General features: G+C 36.3%; 1 pseudogene; it reads right to left on the bottom strand.

Moving 5' to 3' along the window:
• Positions 1–8,971: 8,971 nt before the first annotated feature.
• Positions 8,972–9,053, bottom strand: LOC144230089 (small nucleolar RNA U3; annotated as a pseudogene).
• Positions 9,054–15,353: the final 6,300 nt, after the last annotated feature.

Below are 15,353 nucleotides of genomic sequence, written 5' to 3' on the forward strand. Positions count from 1 at the left end.
TTAATCTTTTTATTCCTTTCGAAGGCACAGTACATAAAAACCCAAAACAAAACAAACAAAAATCCAAATAAACAGAAAATGTCTTGTTGAGATAATAGCAGGGTGACCCCATTTCTGTTGTTACCTTCAGATTCAGCTATGCCATTTTTTCCTTTATGGGAGCAGACTGGATTTCTTGGCTTTTCTCTTGCCCAGTTTTTGCAGATGTTTTTTGCCTCATTTTGAACTCGGCTTAAGAAAACAATCATTTTCTAAGGTGTTCTTTGTTCTTGGACCCGTGATAAAAATGAGTCCAACACATCTGGAAAAGTGATTCTGTTTACAGAAATAAAGTTAATCAAAAGAGTTTGAGGGGTTTTTTTTTGCATAGTAAATATTAATAATAAACACACTTTTTTTTTTTTCCTTACGGGTACCACATCGCTTACTCATTGTGCAGACTTCAGTAACTTGAACAGGGGAACAGTTAATATCAATAAGCACCATAAAGCAGTTTGCTCAAATGATCATGACACCAGGACACAAGTTGAAGTTTTTTTTAAAATATAAAACCCTTGTTCTTACTCTGTCCAATAAAGTATGATAATAGAACTGCAACTTCTTTCTTGTGCTCATCAGTTCTTTTATTTATCTCCTGCTGGCTCCTCAGTCTATGCCCAGCCATAATGGTTTCAGACTTTTTCTCTTCTAAGATCTAGAATCTCCTTTTTCTCCTCAATACGTGGTCAGTCCCACCACTGTGCCTAGGAAGCCTGACTTCCTGAGCTTCCCCTTTTATCTTTCTCCCAGTTCAATGTTCTGTTTGCACCCACCATTTAGTCTCTCAAGTCTCAGAAAAATCCTCATTTCATCTTTTTGTGTCTAAAGCTGAACCTTCCTTACTGACTTAAGGTTCCATCATGTCCCAACTCCAGAGACCCTTTGTTATCATTGTAACCTTGAGCTCTGGCTTTGAGCTCACATTCTCTTTTAATTGGATCTCTTCTCTCAGCTTCACGCATACTCATTCTTCCTGGTGTTCTTTTTTTTATTTTATTTTATGTTTATACATTTTTGAGAGAGGGAGACAGAGTGTGGGTGGGGAGAGACAGAGAGAGAGAGGGAGACACAGAGTACAAAGCAGGTTCCAGGCTCTGAGCTGTCAGCATAGAGCCCGATGCTGGGCCGAGCTCAGGAGCTGTGAGATCATGACCTGAGCTGAAGTCAAAAGTTTAATCGACTGAGCCACCTAGGCCCCCCCTTGATGTTCTTATTCTCTAATCCTTATGGCATGTGAACACTCTGGGAGACACATTTCCTTTAAATCTAGTTGACTAGGGCTCTCTCCTGTGTTAATTACCTGACTTCTTTGGTTGCCCATTTTTTTCCTAAGAATTATATGTGGGCCCTCTTTTCCCTTTCTGTAGAATATTCCTTTAATACCCAATTTATTTTCTGATCCCCAAATCAACCTCACCCAAATTTAAATGTCTCATCTGTAGTCAGTCCAGCTCCAGTTCATATCTGCATAATCCCTCACATTTCAATTTTCCGTGACTTCCAAATCAATAAGCACACAGTAGTTCTGTCATGTAAAATACCCAGTTTTGGGGCACCTGGGTGGCTCATTGGTTAAGCGTCGACTTCGGCTCAGGTCAGGATCTCACGGGTCGTGGGTTCAAGCCCCGCATTGGGCTCTGTGCTGACAGCCAGCTCAGAGCCTGCAGCCTGCTTCGGGTTCTGTATCTCCTTCTCTCTCTGACCCTTCCCTGCTCATGCTGCCTCTCTCTCTCTCTCTCAGAAATAAATATAACATTAAAATTAAAAAAAAATTTAAAAAATACCCAGTTTAGTAATTACATTAGTAAATAGGTGATATATTTATTATTTGGTAGTAGCTCTATAATGTTAATATGCTATGGATAGGTGAGCCTTGGTTTCTTCCAGGTTTTGAACTTCTGGGTTTTCTGTGCATATAATTACCTTTAAAATATGGCAGAGTTTTCTATTTGACATTCTTACACTTATTTAATCTAAAGATAATAAAATATTGTTGGATGTAATGAGGTTTCAGATCCCTCTTGCCGTATAATTCAATGATTCCATGTTTCTCAGTACTGAATACTTAGGTCTGAATTTATATGATAATCAGATTCCTGTGAAAGAAAAAAAAGGGCAGGTTATTCCAAAATTGTTAACTCAGAGTTATATATTTTTCATAATATATAAAAACATGCAGATGCATTCTTACAAGTTAATATTCATGTCAGTCATACTATATTTTGAGATACTACACTAATCTGAAAAATTGTTTGAAAACAAAAAAATACACATACAACTTTATTCATTAAATAAAACTTTGGTTATCTCTAATATATCTAGAATTATTAGCTCTATTTTATATAACTGCATTATATACAGCTTTTTACCAAAAACAACTCAGATGATGCATTAGTTCTATTTGACCCCCAAGTTCATTGCCTTTCAGAGCATATTTACATTGACGTATTCCTTCAGCTTCTTTATAGTTTTATTTAAAAGTTTTTGTAAGAGTACATGTGGTCCTGGAGTCCATGACTTCAAGGTACAAGGACAAGGAAATCTCCATGATGCAGAAGAGAGAGTCTTACCACTATCATTTGTCTACCCCAAATCTTTTTTACCCACACTGACAGTGAATGTCCTCCAAAGGTTAGCAGGCATTTCAAAGCATGCTATTCCACATACGTTCACATATATTTTTATAAAGTATTAATGTCTTCATTGCTGTATCCCACAAAAGGCCCAAATCAGTCATGGTAATATAGAGATGCAGAATCTTTTTTTTTTTTTTTTTAACAAGAGATTTTTATGAAGGTAGATTTAGGCAATGAAGAATAATCTTAATTTTTATCAATTACTACCTAATCTAAGTCTTATCTTCTCACCAGTTTGAATGTGGAATACTTTTAAAAAATTTAATGTTAGATCATTATGTCTAGAATAACATTTAAATGGAATTTGGGATTCAAACAGAGGTCTAGTGTTTTCATCTCAGTGTGGGCAAACTGCCCTCATCATCCACTTTTATCACTTTTTTCTCTTCTTCCTCCAGAACTGAGTCTTAATTCTTTGCAATTCTATTGTATTTCAGAGTCTGTACTTCACAATTGAGAAATAAAAATTGTGGAATAAAAAAATGTGGCTTTATACTGGCAACAGTTATTTCATACTTAGTCATTTTTCTCAACAGAACTAATATCTACTTTAGGATGGAATTTATCTTTTATGTCCCTTCAAGAACAAGAACATGACTGGGCTTGCCTAATATATTTAAGCATGTATAAAGTGTCAACAATAACAGTTCATTCAATAAATTATGTGCAAGTATCCACTTATACTCCACGAATTGTCAAATGCTGGACAAATTTCACTGGTATAAACCACAATGTTTCTACCAAAAGAAAAGCAGAAGTTTGGATCCTATGAAATATGACCTTCATTCAGCAACAAATGAGGACTTTGTTTTCATGTTAACTGTACAGAGCCAAAAGAAAAGAAACGTTCTGGCTTATGAAGAAGTATAAGCATTGTCTCCTTGTTTTGAACTGATTTAATATGGGGCTAAGACCTTGGCATTATTCAGTTCTCTGTCCCTGTACCTGTCCTAACTCATGGGCATGCTGAACTAGGGAGATTCATTTAGGGCAGTGTGGGCGGGGTGAGGGGAGCACATCTGCTGAATGGAAGTAAAACAGAAATGAACCAGATGGCAGGAGTAATGAGGGTGAAGAGCAGAAAGGAAAATTCCCCAAAGATCTACCAATGGTATTATTACATCTGCTGAGGAAAAGTTGACTAAAAAGGGAGCCAGCATGGTTTCCAAACATCTGAATGAGCTGACTCAGTCAGGGGTTACTCTGCAGGAGAAGAATTAGAGCTGGTAAGGTACAGGGAAAGAATGGAAAAGAAAGAAAAAAATGGACAGTTTGCTTGATTTCTTTTGCAAGAACATTTCTCCATCTCTGGAAAGTACAAATATTTACCAACAATTAATATGCTTCTGATTCCAATCAGCATAAACTCTGTGAAAAGTAATTTTCTTTAAAAAAGCCCACTGCTACCACCACAACCAACATAAGCTTTTGCCTTCACTAAAGCCTTTTACAGCAAAATTTGCTACAATTTATAAAAAAAGACAGAAAATAACTTATTTAGTTTCCCACAGTCTTCAAAAATGAAACAAAAGCAGATTCTAAATATATTAAAAGATAATTGGTTTTGCATCATTTACTTGGTATAGAATTGACAGGAAACAAGCACTTTCTTTTTTGTTAGAGAGAGGAGAGTGCCTGGGTGTGGGCAAACCAGGGAGGTGCAGAGGGAGAAAGAGAATCTTAAGCAGGTTCCACACCCAGGGCCCTGCACAGAGACAAGACATGGGGCTTGATCTCAAGACCATGAGATCATGACCTGAGCTGAAATCAAGAGTCGGGTGGTTAACCGACTGAGCCCCCCAAGTGCTGCGAAAGGAGATTTTTTTTTTAAAGTAGGTTCCACACAGGGCTTTGCACTCATGACCCTGAGATCAAGACCTGAGCTGAGATTAAGAGTCAGACATTTAACCAAATGAGCCACCGAGGCACCCCAAGTGCTTATTTATTTTACATATAAAAATTAGTTCGCTTAAGTAAAAGATATTAGGTATCTTTTTATACTAAACCACTTAGAACATATAAAAATAAAAAAACAATCTGTATCACAAGGAAATTGCTAACATTGATAATATTATTTTATAGAGGACAGTAAAATAGTTCAAACATGTATTATATATAAATATATATGTATACATAAAATATACATATATAAATATGTAGGAATACATATGTGTGTGTGTGTAGGAAGGAAGACAACGTCCAGGAAAAAGGGAAGGAGAGGTAAGCCACAGCAATAATCTTGTCAATTCATTGCTAAAATTTGGATTATAAAAATTTAGAGCAAGGTTAAAAATGCTTTCTACCTTTTCTCTTTTTGATGAGGATGAAAACAAAATGCTCCTTTACCTGAACAGATGTGCTTACAAAGGGGGCTTGAACCACCATATATAATTCCAGAAACTTGTATCAAAATTGGAAGTGAACAAATTAACTGACAAGTAGGAGAGGAGGATGACAGAAGGATAAAAGTTACCTGCTGCCTGTTCTATAGAGAGAAATGGATTTATAACAAAGATAGTGATTATGGTGATCACACACACACACACTCACACATCAGTTGGCTCAAATTCTCTTGAAACAATTTAAACTTAGCCTCTGATTATATTTATTAAAAGCATTTCTTATCTTCAAAGAAATTTAGCAATGGAACATCACTGTCTTGTGATGACCTATAGTGCTATGCCCTATAGCGGAAAGTAAGTTTTATAGGAATTCAGTATACTTTATAAGTTATATCAGGGCTTCCTAGAATAAATATTAAAAATTTGGCAAAATTGCAATTTAATAAAAGTACAACTTGAACACAAATTTTAATTTGTGCTGAATGGTTCCTAATTCCACAATGGATGCGGAAACCATTAATAGAATTCGACAAATTTCTCCAATATTTCTGATTGCTGACCTACACATACAACAGTGTTTTCATGTCTTTAGAGAGTTTTCCCTAAATGCAGGACATGCTTTTTTGCCAAACTAAAAATCCTTCACAAAGAATATGACTGAATAACACAATAGAACCAGAAATAATGATATTTGTTAAAAATACAAGTTCCTCAACATAAGAGGAAGTGATATTTATAAAGTATTACTGATGTACTGTTTAAGGCTATATATACATAAAAATATATATATTATATAATTTAATCACACAATGACCCTATAAAGAAGGTAATATAATCATCCATATTACGTAGAAGGTAAAGCAAAAAGAGACCAAGAGGGTTAAATTTCTTAGTTTCACACAGGTGGAAAGTTGTCGAGCTGGATTTGAAGCCAGGCAGCCTGGCTTAGGATCCTAGGTTTAACTGTAAAGTTACCTTGCCTTTTAGTCAGGACAGCCTTGGTACTTAGGAGGTACCATTTCATTGTTCTTCCTCTTTCACTCTGAATAAAGGTTGTATTTTACAAGGCTAGTCTGTGATGTAACATCAAAAATATATGTATGTGTTAATCCATAAAATATTTATTATCATGATCATAGCCATGTAGGAAATGATACATGCAGTAAAAATAGGATTCTAGGGGCACGTGGATGGGTCAGTTGGTTGAATATCTGACTCTTGATTTTGGCTTAGGCCATGATCTCATGATTATGAGATTGAGCCCCATGTCTCTCTCTCTCTCCTTCTGCTTCCCAATCTCCCTCTGTCTCAAAAAAAAAAAAAAAGAGAGAGAGAGAGAAAGAAAAACAAAGATTCTAAACTAGCTAAATATACATATAAAGGCTTAGATTTATGAAATGAAAAACAAATTTCATAATAATTTATTATAAAATACAATTGAGAGAATTAAACTATCTGTTTAAGAGCCAGTAGCAGATAAACAATCTTTAGCAAATGAGTTTGGGGGAAAAACAAGCCCATTGTCTTGACCAGGATAGGCTAAGTCTGAGGTAGAGAGACATTAAGAGCTATGTATTCTATATAATAAAGTAAGAGGAGTTTTGAATTTCCCAAGTCAGTCATTGAGAAAGGAGTGAGGGATCCATAAAAAGAGGGAAAAAGAAAGAAAAGAGGCCTCTTCTTTCCTGGCAAATTGACTACTGAGAAATTTCTGAAGTTGGAAATGGTTGAGGGACTTTTAAAACTAGAAAATCTATGTTTCAATTTTAAGATGTCTTTATAGTAAGGCAACCCTCCCCTGATCCTACCTAATTTCTCTAAGCAGGTGTTTCTCATAGTGTGCTCTCCTGATCAGCAGCCTAAGCATTATATAGGAACCTGGTTACAAATGCAGATTCTCAGGAGACATCTGGACCTACTGAATCAGAAACTCTGGGGTTTCAGTGCAGGAATACAGGTTCAATCCTCCAGAGGATTGTACTGTGTGGTAAAGTTTGAGAACTTCTGACCACATATAGCAGAAGTCTGCTGTTTCCAGTGTGGTTGAAGTGGTACTTCAGAAATTAAAGAGACTGGGTTACAATCCAGCAGAGATGTCCTGAGCAAGAAGTGAGATGCAAAGTGAAGAAAAAAATAATTCACCTAGGATCAGGAAATGAGCCAACAGCAATGAGGTGTTCAATTCAATCAATACTTGTCACTCTCAAGAAATTGCAAAGATATTGAGAGAGACACTGAGTTTACCAGATTCTATGGCATAGGGATTTGAGACTAGTTTATAAATTTTAAATGATGCAATAACTAATCATAGTAAACAGCATGAAGATTTGGGAAGTAATACATAATACCTGATAGACAATAAGGCAATTTACTCTTTGGAGAACTATAGGTTATTCATAAATAAAAATATCAATTTCCTTCTAGTTCATTAAAAAACAAAACAAAACACCTGACCCATTGGAAAATAATTTTGTGCCAGAAGAGTTTTTGAACTTTGGCGTCATTCTGAGAGTAGAAGTAATTCACACATGGGTAGGTTGCTTCTTGTGCTTTGTTTAAATTTAATGCAATGTAATGGTTATAGAATTGTTGGGTTTTTAAAATGTATTGACAAGAATGTGTTTTGAACACAGCTTAAATGGTTGTTCAAATTGAGGGAGTGTACAAATCCCATTTGTGGTCTAGGGAACCTACTAAGGGGTAGCGGGGACCACTTCTAAATGGGGGTTAAGAGGTTGGTGAAGCTATAGTTGTTTTTCAATGGGCAGAAGGCACCATATTTAGCTATAGATATTTGTAAGTGTTGATAGAGGTAGGAAAGGAGAGGTAGAAATATAGTCAAAACCAGTAGTAGGATGTATGGAAGTGATGCCATACTGTAGAGATTGACACTTATTACACTAGTCAAAATGTTTACTATCCTTTCATAATTATCCCTTAATTTTCATCTGGAGAATCAAATGATTGAAAATACAACTCAAACTGACCTCTGCTCGCCTCTCAATTCATGATCTTCTAGAAGAGCTAGACTCCACCCCATTCTACTTCCCCTCACAAACAACCAATCACTCCCAGGGAGGCTCATGACCCTAATCTAGACGATAACCTCATTGTGTTTCCTAATGAAAATATTTAATTCAGGAGTTCAGGGTTAAAAATGCAATGCAGTTATCTAATTGTACTTCTATGGGTCAGGTCTAGGGTTTTGTTTTAACAGTTGGTGGGAATTAAGATTTTTATTTCTGCTGAATCAGAACTCTTGAGTATAATATTGGTATCTCAGGGTTGCCATTTTGGCATGGTAAGGGGAGATGGATAGTCGATCTGAGAAGAGAGCCAGGAAACAAGAGAGCGAAGCATTTAGATTGACAAACAGGTCATGACTGCTAACAAGTCCTTGGATATAGCCACACCTGAATTTAAAACTCTCATAGCACATTTTAGTTCTGTGAATAAAAAAAAAAATATTCCTTACTGCTTAAGCCATTCTGTTTGCATCATCCAATATTTGAGAATTAAAGAAACATGATAGGTGAGTACAAAAAGAGCAGCACAACCACTGACAGGTTGATTAGGAAAATATCTCATGTTGGACTCTAAGAATAGTGGGAAGAAGGCTTTTTTTGTTCACTCAAAATAGGCTGTGTGAATGGAAAGCTACAGAGTTACAGAGCACAGATTTCTGTGTTTGCTCATTAGGGATTGCCGAATACACTGCCCACTGTGGCATGCCCATTGTTGGGCTAACTGGGAAATATCAATGTCCTAGCTCTGTAATATCCATAACTAAAAATGAGTACATTATCCAGCTTCTTCAAGCCAGATCGGTAGTTGCTGCTTTATATTTTATTGTTAAAACCTTAAGAGCCACAATTGTTGAAAGGGAAAGCCTAGTGTTGATAACTATTGAGAAGCTGTGTGTGCCTCTACCCATTTCTGTCACTTTTCAGTGTTTCAGTGCACCCTGATGTCTGCTTTCAGCAAGTACTTATGTATTTAGAGAAACTATAGAAATGAACCCTGAAAGTATAGTCTACTTTCAGCAAGTAAATGCAGCTTTCTACCTACAGGTTTTATCTGTCATCCTTTGCTCAAACATGGGGCAAACTTAAAAGTTTAGGGAAGTAATGAGCCCCAGAAAGCAAACCCAAACCAATGATGAAAGGAGACAAGAGGGTGAGTGCCCCAGCTTGCTCACTGTTGTGGTTCCATAACTCTGAAGCACGTTCTGTTCTATTTCCAGGGGTCCCCAACAAGCTTTAGCCCCAGTTGTCAAAAAAACATAATCAATTTCTTAACTCATTCTTTTATTGGCTTCTTTCCAGTCTACATCTCACTTTCCTACTTCCCTACCATTGCTCATGAGATCACCCCAAAAATTAACTTCTTATCCTCAAATCCTTGCCTCTGGATTGATTCTGTTACTAATGTGGGCAACCAAAATAAATGAATATATACAGAATCAGAAAAGGTAACAAGGAAGTAAAACAGACACAACAACAAAATTTAAGGTAAGAAGAACCTAAGAACAACATAATTTAAGTTGGAAAATTCAGAGCTAGTTCACCAGACAGGCTATGTCTGTTAAATGGAAATACCTACTCAGAAGAGTTTCAGTGAGAAGGCACCCAAATATACAATCACCGACATTAAAAAAAGTTAATGTTTATTTATTTTTGAGAGAGAGAGGAAAAGAGGTGGAGGGGAGAGAGAGAGAGAGCATGGGCAGGAGAGGGGCAGGGAGAAAGGGAGACACAGAATTTCAAGTAGGCTCCAGGCTCAGAGCTGTCAGTACAGCTGACAGACTGAGCCACCCAGGAGCCCCTACAACCACTGACATTTTAATGAACAAATTATTTTCCATTCCTGAGGGTCAACACGATTGGATTATTTCCCCTATTCAACAAACTGGATATTCTGCAACTTGCTCTCTGTAGATAATGAGGAGATACCCAAATAAATTGACAGTGAGCTTGTACCTTTGCAAAATCACCCAATAAGAGAACAGGGCTGGCGGAAGTTATAAAGAAAATCTCAAAGGAATAAAAAAGCCCACAAATATGTATGCTTAAAATAAGCAGAGATTTGAATACCTGTGCTCAGAAATATTGGGTTAAAACCTGGATGAGAAATAAAATCCTATTATTACCATGGGATAATAATAGGGCTAGCATGGAGTACCTGGCTGGCTCAGTCAGCTTGATTTCAGCTCAGGTTATTATCTCACTGTTTGGGAGATTGAGCCCCAAGTCAAGACTTGTGCTGACAACATGAAGCCTGCTTGAGGTTCTCTCTTTCCCTCTCTCTGCTCCTTACCCCATCTCTCTCAAATTAAAAAAAAAAAAAAATAGAGCTAGCAACAGGCAGAAAAAAATGCATTAGGCGTGAACATATTGCCCATACAAAATGATTGTCTTTATTGGTCAAAGGACATTAACTAGTACAGTGCTTCCCCACCCCACCTCAATGCTTTCATAATTTACTATAATTTCAAAATAAGGACAAATACCATATCTTATACCCACTGAGGGGAAAAAAAAACTAATAAAATCTAATTTCAATAGCTAGTGACCATTATACTTTCCACTTTGTAACCCCATTATATCCATTTTTTTTTACTCTCTGCTCTCTCTTTAATTTGGCACATTGATTTGAAATTCAATGAAAATCTCATTAAAAATATTTTTGGAGGCAATCCAGACAGCAAAAAGGAGAGAATGACCTGTGGGTGGTCTAGAATGTACTGGATATGATGCTGATGAGGACTCAGTCTCTCTGAACACAGCTGCTCCTGATGTGTAGTTTATGTACATCATTATTCCTGGGACTTGAATGACACATCTGCCCTCTAAAAGAAAAGGGAAACTCTTAAGCTCCCAAACTCTACATGTCCATTTTTTTGCAGTGATCAGCAATAAGCTATCAAGATTTGTCATAGTGCTGTGCCCAACCCTGGGATGATCCAGGGCAAGGTTCCAAGTTGAAACCCAGAATCCTTAAAGTGCCTACGGTGAAAACACAGTATGTGTCTAATAGGTTGGTTGGATCAGCTTGATTCCATAGCATGCAGTCTGTATACACGTGATAAAAAAAATGAAAAAAACTCCAATCTAAGATAGAAATAAATACACAGGGGACATATTTCACCTAATTCATGTAGGCTCTGTTGGAAAGTAAAAGGTTACAATTTCTCTTTTTCACTCTCATAAATTATATTATAGCACTACTATTAGCGGAACACACACACACACACACACACAAACACACACACACACATACACACACCCCTATTCCTCCTGGAAGATTTTAATCCAAAGCTAAATCCTTTAGGGGGATGGAGAAGAGATTATACTGAAATGCAGTAAAAACAATTTTAAATTTGCTTAAAAGAAATTATGGGACAATCACAAGCTACTATAAATTAAGTCTCTTTTAAAGGACATGACAGGAGGCATAAGTTAAATGCAGTCTAATGCAATTGTTCATGATTGAATTTATACTCTTCAAGATTGTCAATTTATACTCAGGGACTGTGCTTTATCTCTTATTCAAAAGTAATTAGAATTTTTCTCCCATTTTAAAAATGGAGAAAATGAATTGCAAAGGTGGTATTGCCAGACCATCATCTTTCAGGGAAGAACTCAGAATAAAACTCTTAACCCAATTGTGATGCAAGGTTTTATAAATTTGAAGATTTTTGAATTTTTAATTCTAGTGTTGGGGTGAGAAATTGATGTGTTATTTTCAGACTTATTAAGTTATTTGGTGAAAATAACATACATTTAGATACATTCAGGAGAGAGTGAAAACTAACTTTGAAAAATGTTTTAGTGTCATACACATCTAGTTTTTAGCATATCGAGTTCCAAAACTCTCTAGATTCACCACAAATTAGAACCTTAGTTATATAAATAATTCTTCCAATCCTCACTGAAATGCCCTCACATAATGCTATTTCAACTTAGCGTGCAAATTTTCTCAAAAATAATGAAAGTAAAAGCCATATGGAGAAGAATGGTTTTATTTTTAGGAGGTCATCATCTTCTGACTTATTTCATGATGCCTCTGGTAGAGATCTCTGTGAAAATATTTTCAAAAATGTATCTTGTTTAACTTATATGCTTCCTTTTAATATGTGATGTTTCCCTTTTTTCGTGTTTGTTTTATTTATTTATTTATATATTGAGAGAGAGAAAGAGAATGTGTGCATACAAGTGGGGCAGGGGCAGAGAGAGATAGAATCCCAAGCCAGCTCTGCACTCTCAGAGCAGAGCTTCATGTAGGGCACGATCCAATGAACTGTGAAACCAGTAATTGGATGCTTAACTGACTGGGCCACCCAAACACCATTGATGTTTCCTTTTAAACATGGGCATCAAGGTGCTCAGAAATATTTTTAATCTTTATAGTTTTAGCTTTCTATGTTTCCTTTGCATATTTTTCCTCCCATATCCCACCATAAATAAGATATTTTCAAGTTTCATTCAATGTACTGGTGTTCTTAGTTCTTAAAATTTTAATACAAAGTAACTTATATCCTCTTGGAACAAATATGAAGTAGTCTATTTGCTATTGATAAAGTCATTGATTATCTCCTACTTGTCATATATTGGACGTATATTCATACCTTATCTTGTTTTTTCTGTGGCATTTCTTTTTCTTCCTATTCTGTATTTATTCCTAGTTTCTGCCCCTAGTTTTACTTTCACTTCTCTGGATGCTGACTACAAGTCTCCTTAAACAAAGATTTTTTTTTCTACACTTATTTTAAATACTGGTATTTCCATAAATCAAAACCACACTGAGATACCACCTCACGCCAGTCAGAGTGGCTAAAATGAGCAAATCAGAGGACTCGAGATGCTGGAGAGGATGGGCACCCTCCTACACTGTTGGTGGGAATGCAAACTGGTGCAGCCCCTCTGGAAAACAGTGTGGAGGTTCCTCAAAAAATTAACAATAGACCTCCCCTATGACCCAGCAATAGCACTGCTAGAAATTTACCCAAGGGCTACAGGAGTGCTGATGCATAGGGGCACATGTACCCTAGTGTTCATAGAGGCACTCTCAACAAGAGCCAAAAGATGGAAAGAGCCTAAGTGTCCATCAATGGACAAATGGTCAAGAAGATGTGGTTTATCTATACAATGGAATACTACATGGCAATGAGAAACAATGAAATCTGGCCATGTGTAGCAACATGGATGGACCTTGAGGGTGTTATGCTGAGCCAAATAAGTCAGGCAGAGAAGGACAGATACCATATGTTTGCATGTATAGAAGGATTAGGAGGAAATTAACGGAGGACCGTGGGGGAGAAGAAGGGGGTAAATAGCAGGGGAGAGGGAGGGAGGCAAACCATGAGAGACTCTTGAATGTTGAGAACAAACTGAGGACTGATAGGTATGGGGGGGGGATGGAAGAGGGGTGTGGGCATGGAGGAGGGAACTTGTCGGGGTGAGCACTGGGTATTATATGGAAACCAACTTGACAATAAACTATTTATTAAAAAAAAAAAAAGAAAATAATACCAAAAAAAAAATACTGGTATTTCCAAGTGTTCTGATTTTAGCTTTTTTTCCTTTTCACTCCATAGGGTTAGATTATATCATAACATTGTACCTATGGTGTTGGTATCTATTTTCCCCACATTATAAATGAAGAAACTGACACAAAGGAAATTAACAAAATTGTTCAAGGTTGTATATTCAGTAAAAACCAGAGCTTTTAATTTTAACAATGTTTATATTCCTTCTACCATTTCACTTATGTTTCAAGATGAGTTGCCGTACAAAACCCACAATATCTCTGTGACTTGGACAATATGTGTTTCTTATTTTGTTATATGTTCTCCTTTAGTAGAAAGCCTCTACTTTACTGCATCTTGGGGTCCCAACTGGTTGCCTTCCAGATTTGGTGCTTTTAGAGTTAGGAAGAGGAGAATTGGATAGTTGAGTATCTGTAAATAAAAACTTAATGGAGATGTGAAACACGTGTCACCTTTGCTGATATGGTCAAAGAGAATCACATGACAGTGATTCTAGTCGATGAAACTTTAGGAGTGCCAGGTAATTGTGAGTGGAAATAATGCCTACCACAATTTCCCCCTGAGGTAGAATACTCACTGTGTATTTTATAATTGTAGTGGAATCTTTAAGTTTTAGTGTGCCAATTCTGTTGCTTCCTTCTCAACAGCACCAGAATTACTAGTAGGAGAGGACTTCCTCTCCACCATTTTGTGTGTTCTTCAAGGGTGGATGCAAAAGTGGACACATTCTCCCTATTATTTTAGCATAGCAAGCATCCAGACACAGAACCTAAGCTGAGACAATCAGATGGTCTGTACCAAACTTGAGGTCTGTGACTTGATAGAAAGTAGAAAGAGAGATGGTATAATCTTTCATTCTGACAAAACAAGTTGGCCCAGCACTGTTTTGACAATGATCATTGTTCCAGTTCCCCTTCTGGAACCCTCTATAACTCTCTTATTTTATCTTTCTAAGCCTGTTCCACCCATTTATTCTGTGAAATTCCTTATAGCCTTCTGATGTGTATTTTTTTGCATAAGGGGGCAGAGTTAGATTTTGTTGCTCACAACCAGAGAACCCAAACTCATACATACAACTTACTAATATTCTGAAAATATGCTGAGAGTAATTAGGAGATCCAAATGTGAAGTTGAAGACATATGTGTCCTTATATAAAATTTACAGAAAAATATTCAGGAATAAGCTAATAGTGGTGTTATAAATTTACATAACTTTAAAAATGTGGTGAAAGTTCTCAAGAAACTATATGAAAGCCAGTAAGAGCCTGCTGAAGAAGTATGAAGACTTCTTTGCTACTGGATGTTTCAACTCAGATTTCTTAGCACCTAGGTTAGAATCGGTTTAGTGATAATAAGATATGCACTTCATTAATGTGATTCTGAATGAGCAATTTTCATATTAATGGCTTTCTCACTGTATTAATGAAAACACAATTTGCCACTATAATGGGAACATTGCTTAAATTAGATCAAAATTGTTAACATGAACAAAGCTTTTAATAAAGCAAAACTATTGTATGTGGTAATGGTTCTCCTATTGTATTAAGAATGTCCTTATATTTGTATTACATTAGTAAAGAAACAGTGTCATTTTATTGACTCCTTGATAATGTCACCTACTGTATATACAAGTCATTGCCATCACATTAACTTTACATAGATCTGCCAGTAGCTGAACAAAAGTCATATAGAAAGGAGAATTCTACACATCAGAACTAACAATGAACACTTTTCCTTAACCTGGTACTGTTATTTATTATATATTATATATATATTATATTATATATT

This window comes from Crocuta crocuta, unplaced genomic scaffold (assembly GCF_008692635.1).
Source record: "Crocuta crocuta isolate KB4526 unplaced genomic scaffold, BGI_CrCroc_1.0 scaffold360, whole genome shotgun sequence".
NCBI classification, from domain to species: Eukaryota; Metazoa; Chordata; class Mammalia; order Carnivora; family Hyaenidae; genus Crocuta; species Crocuta crocuta.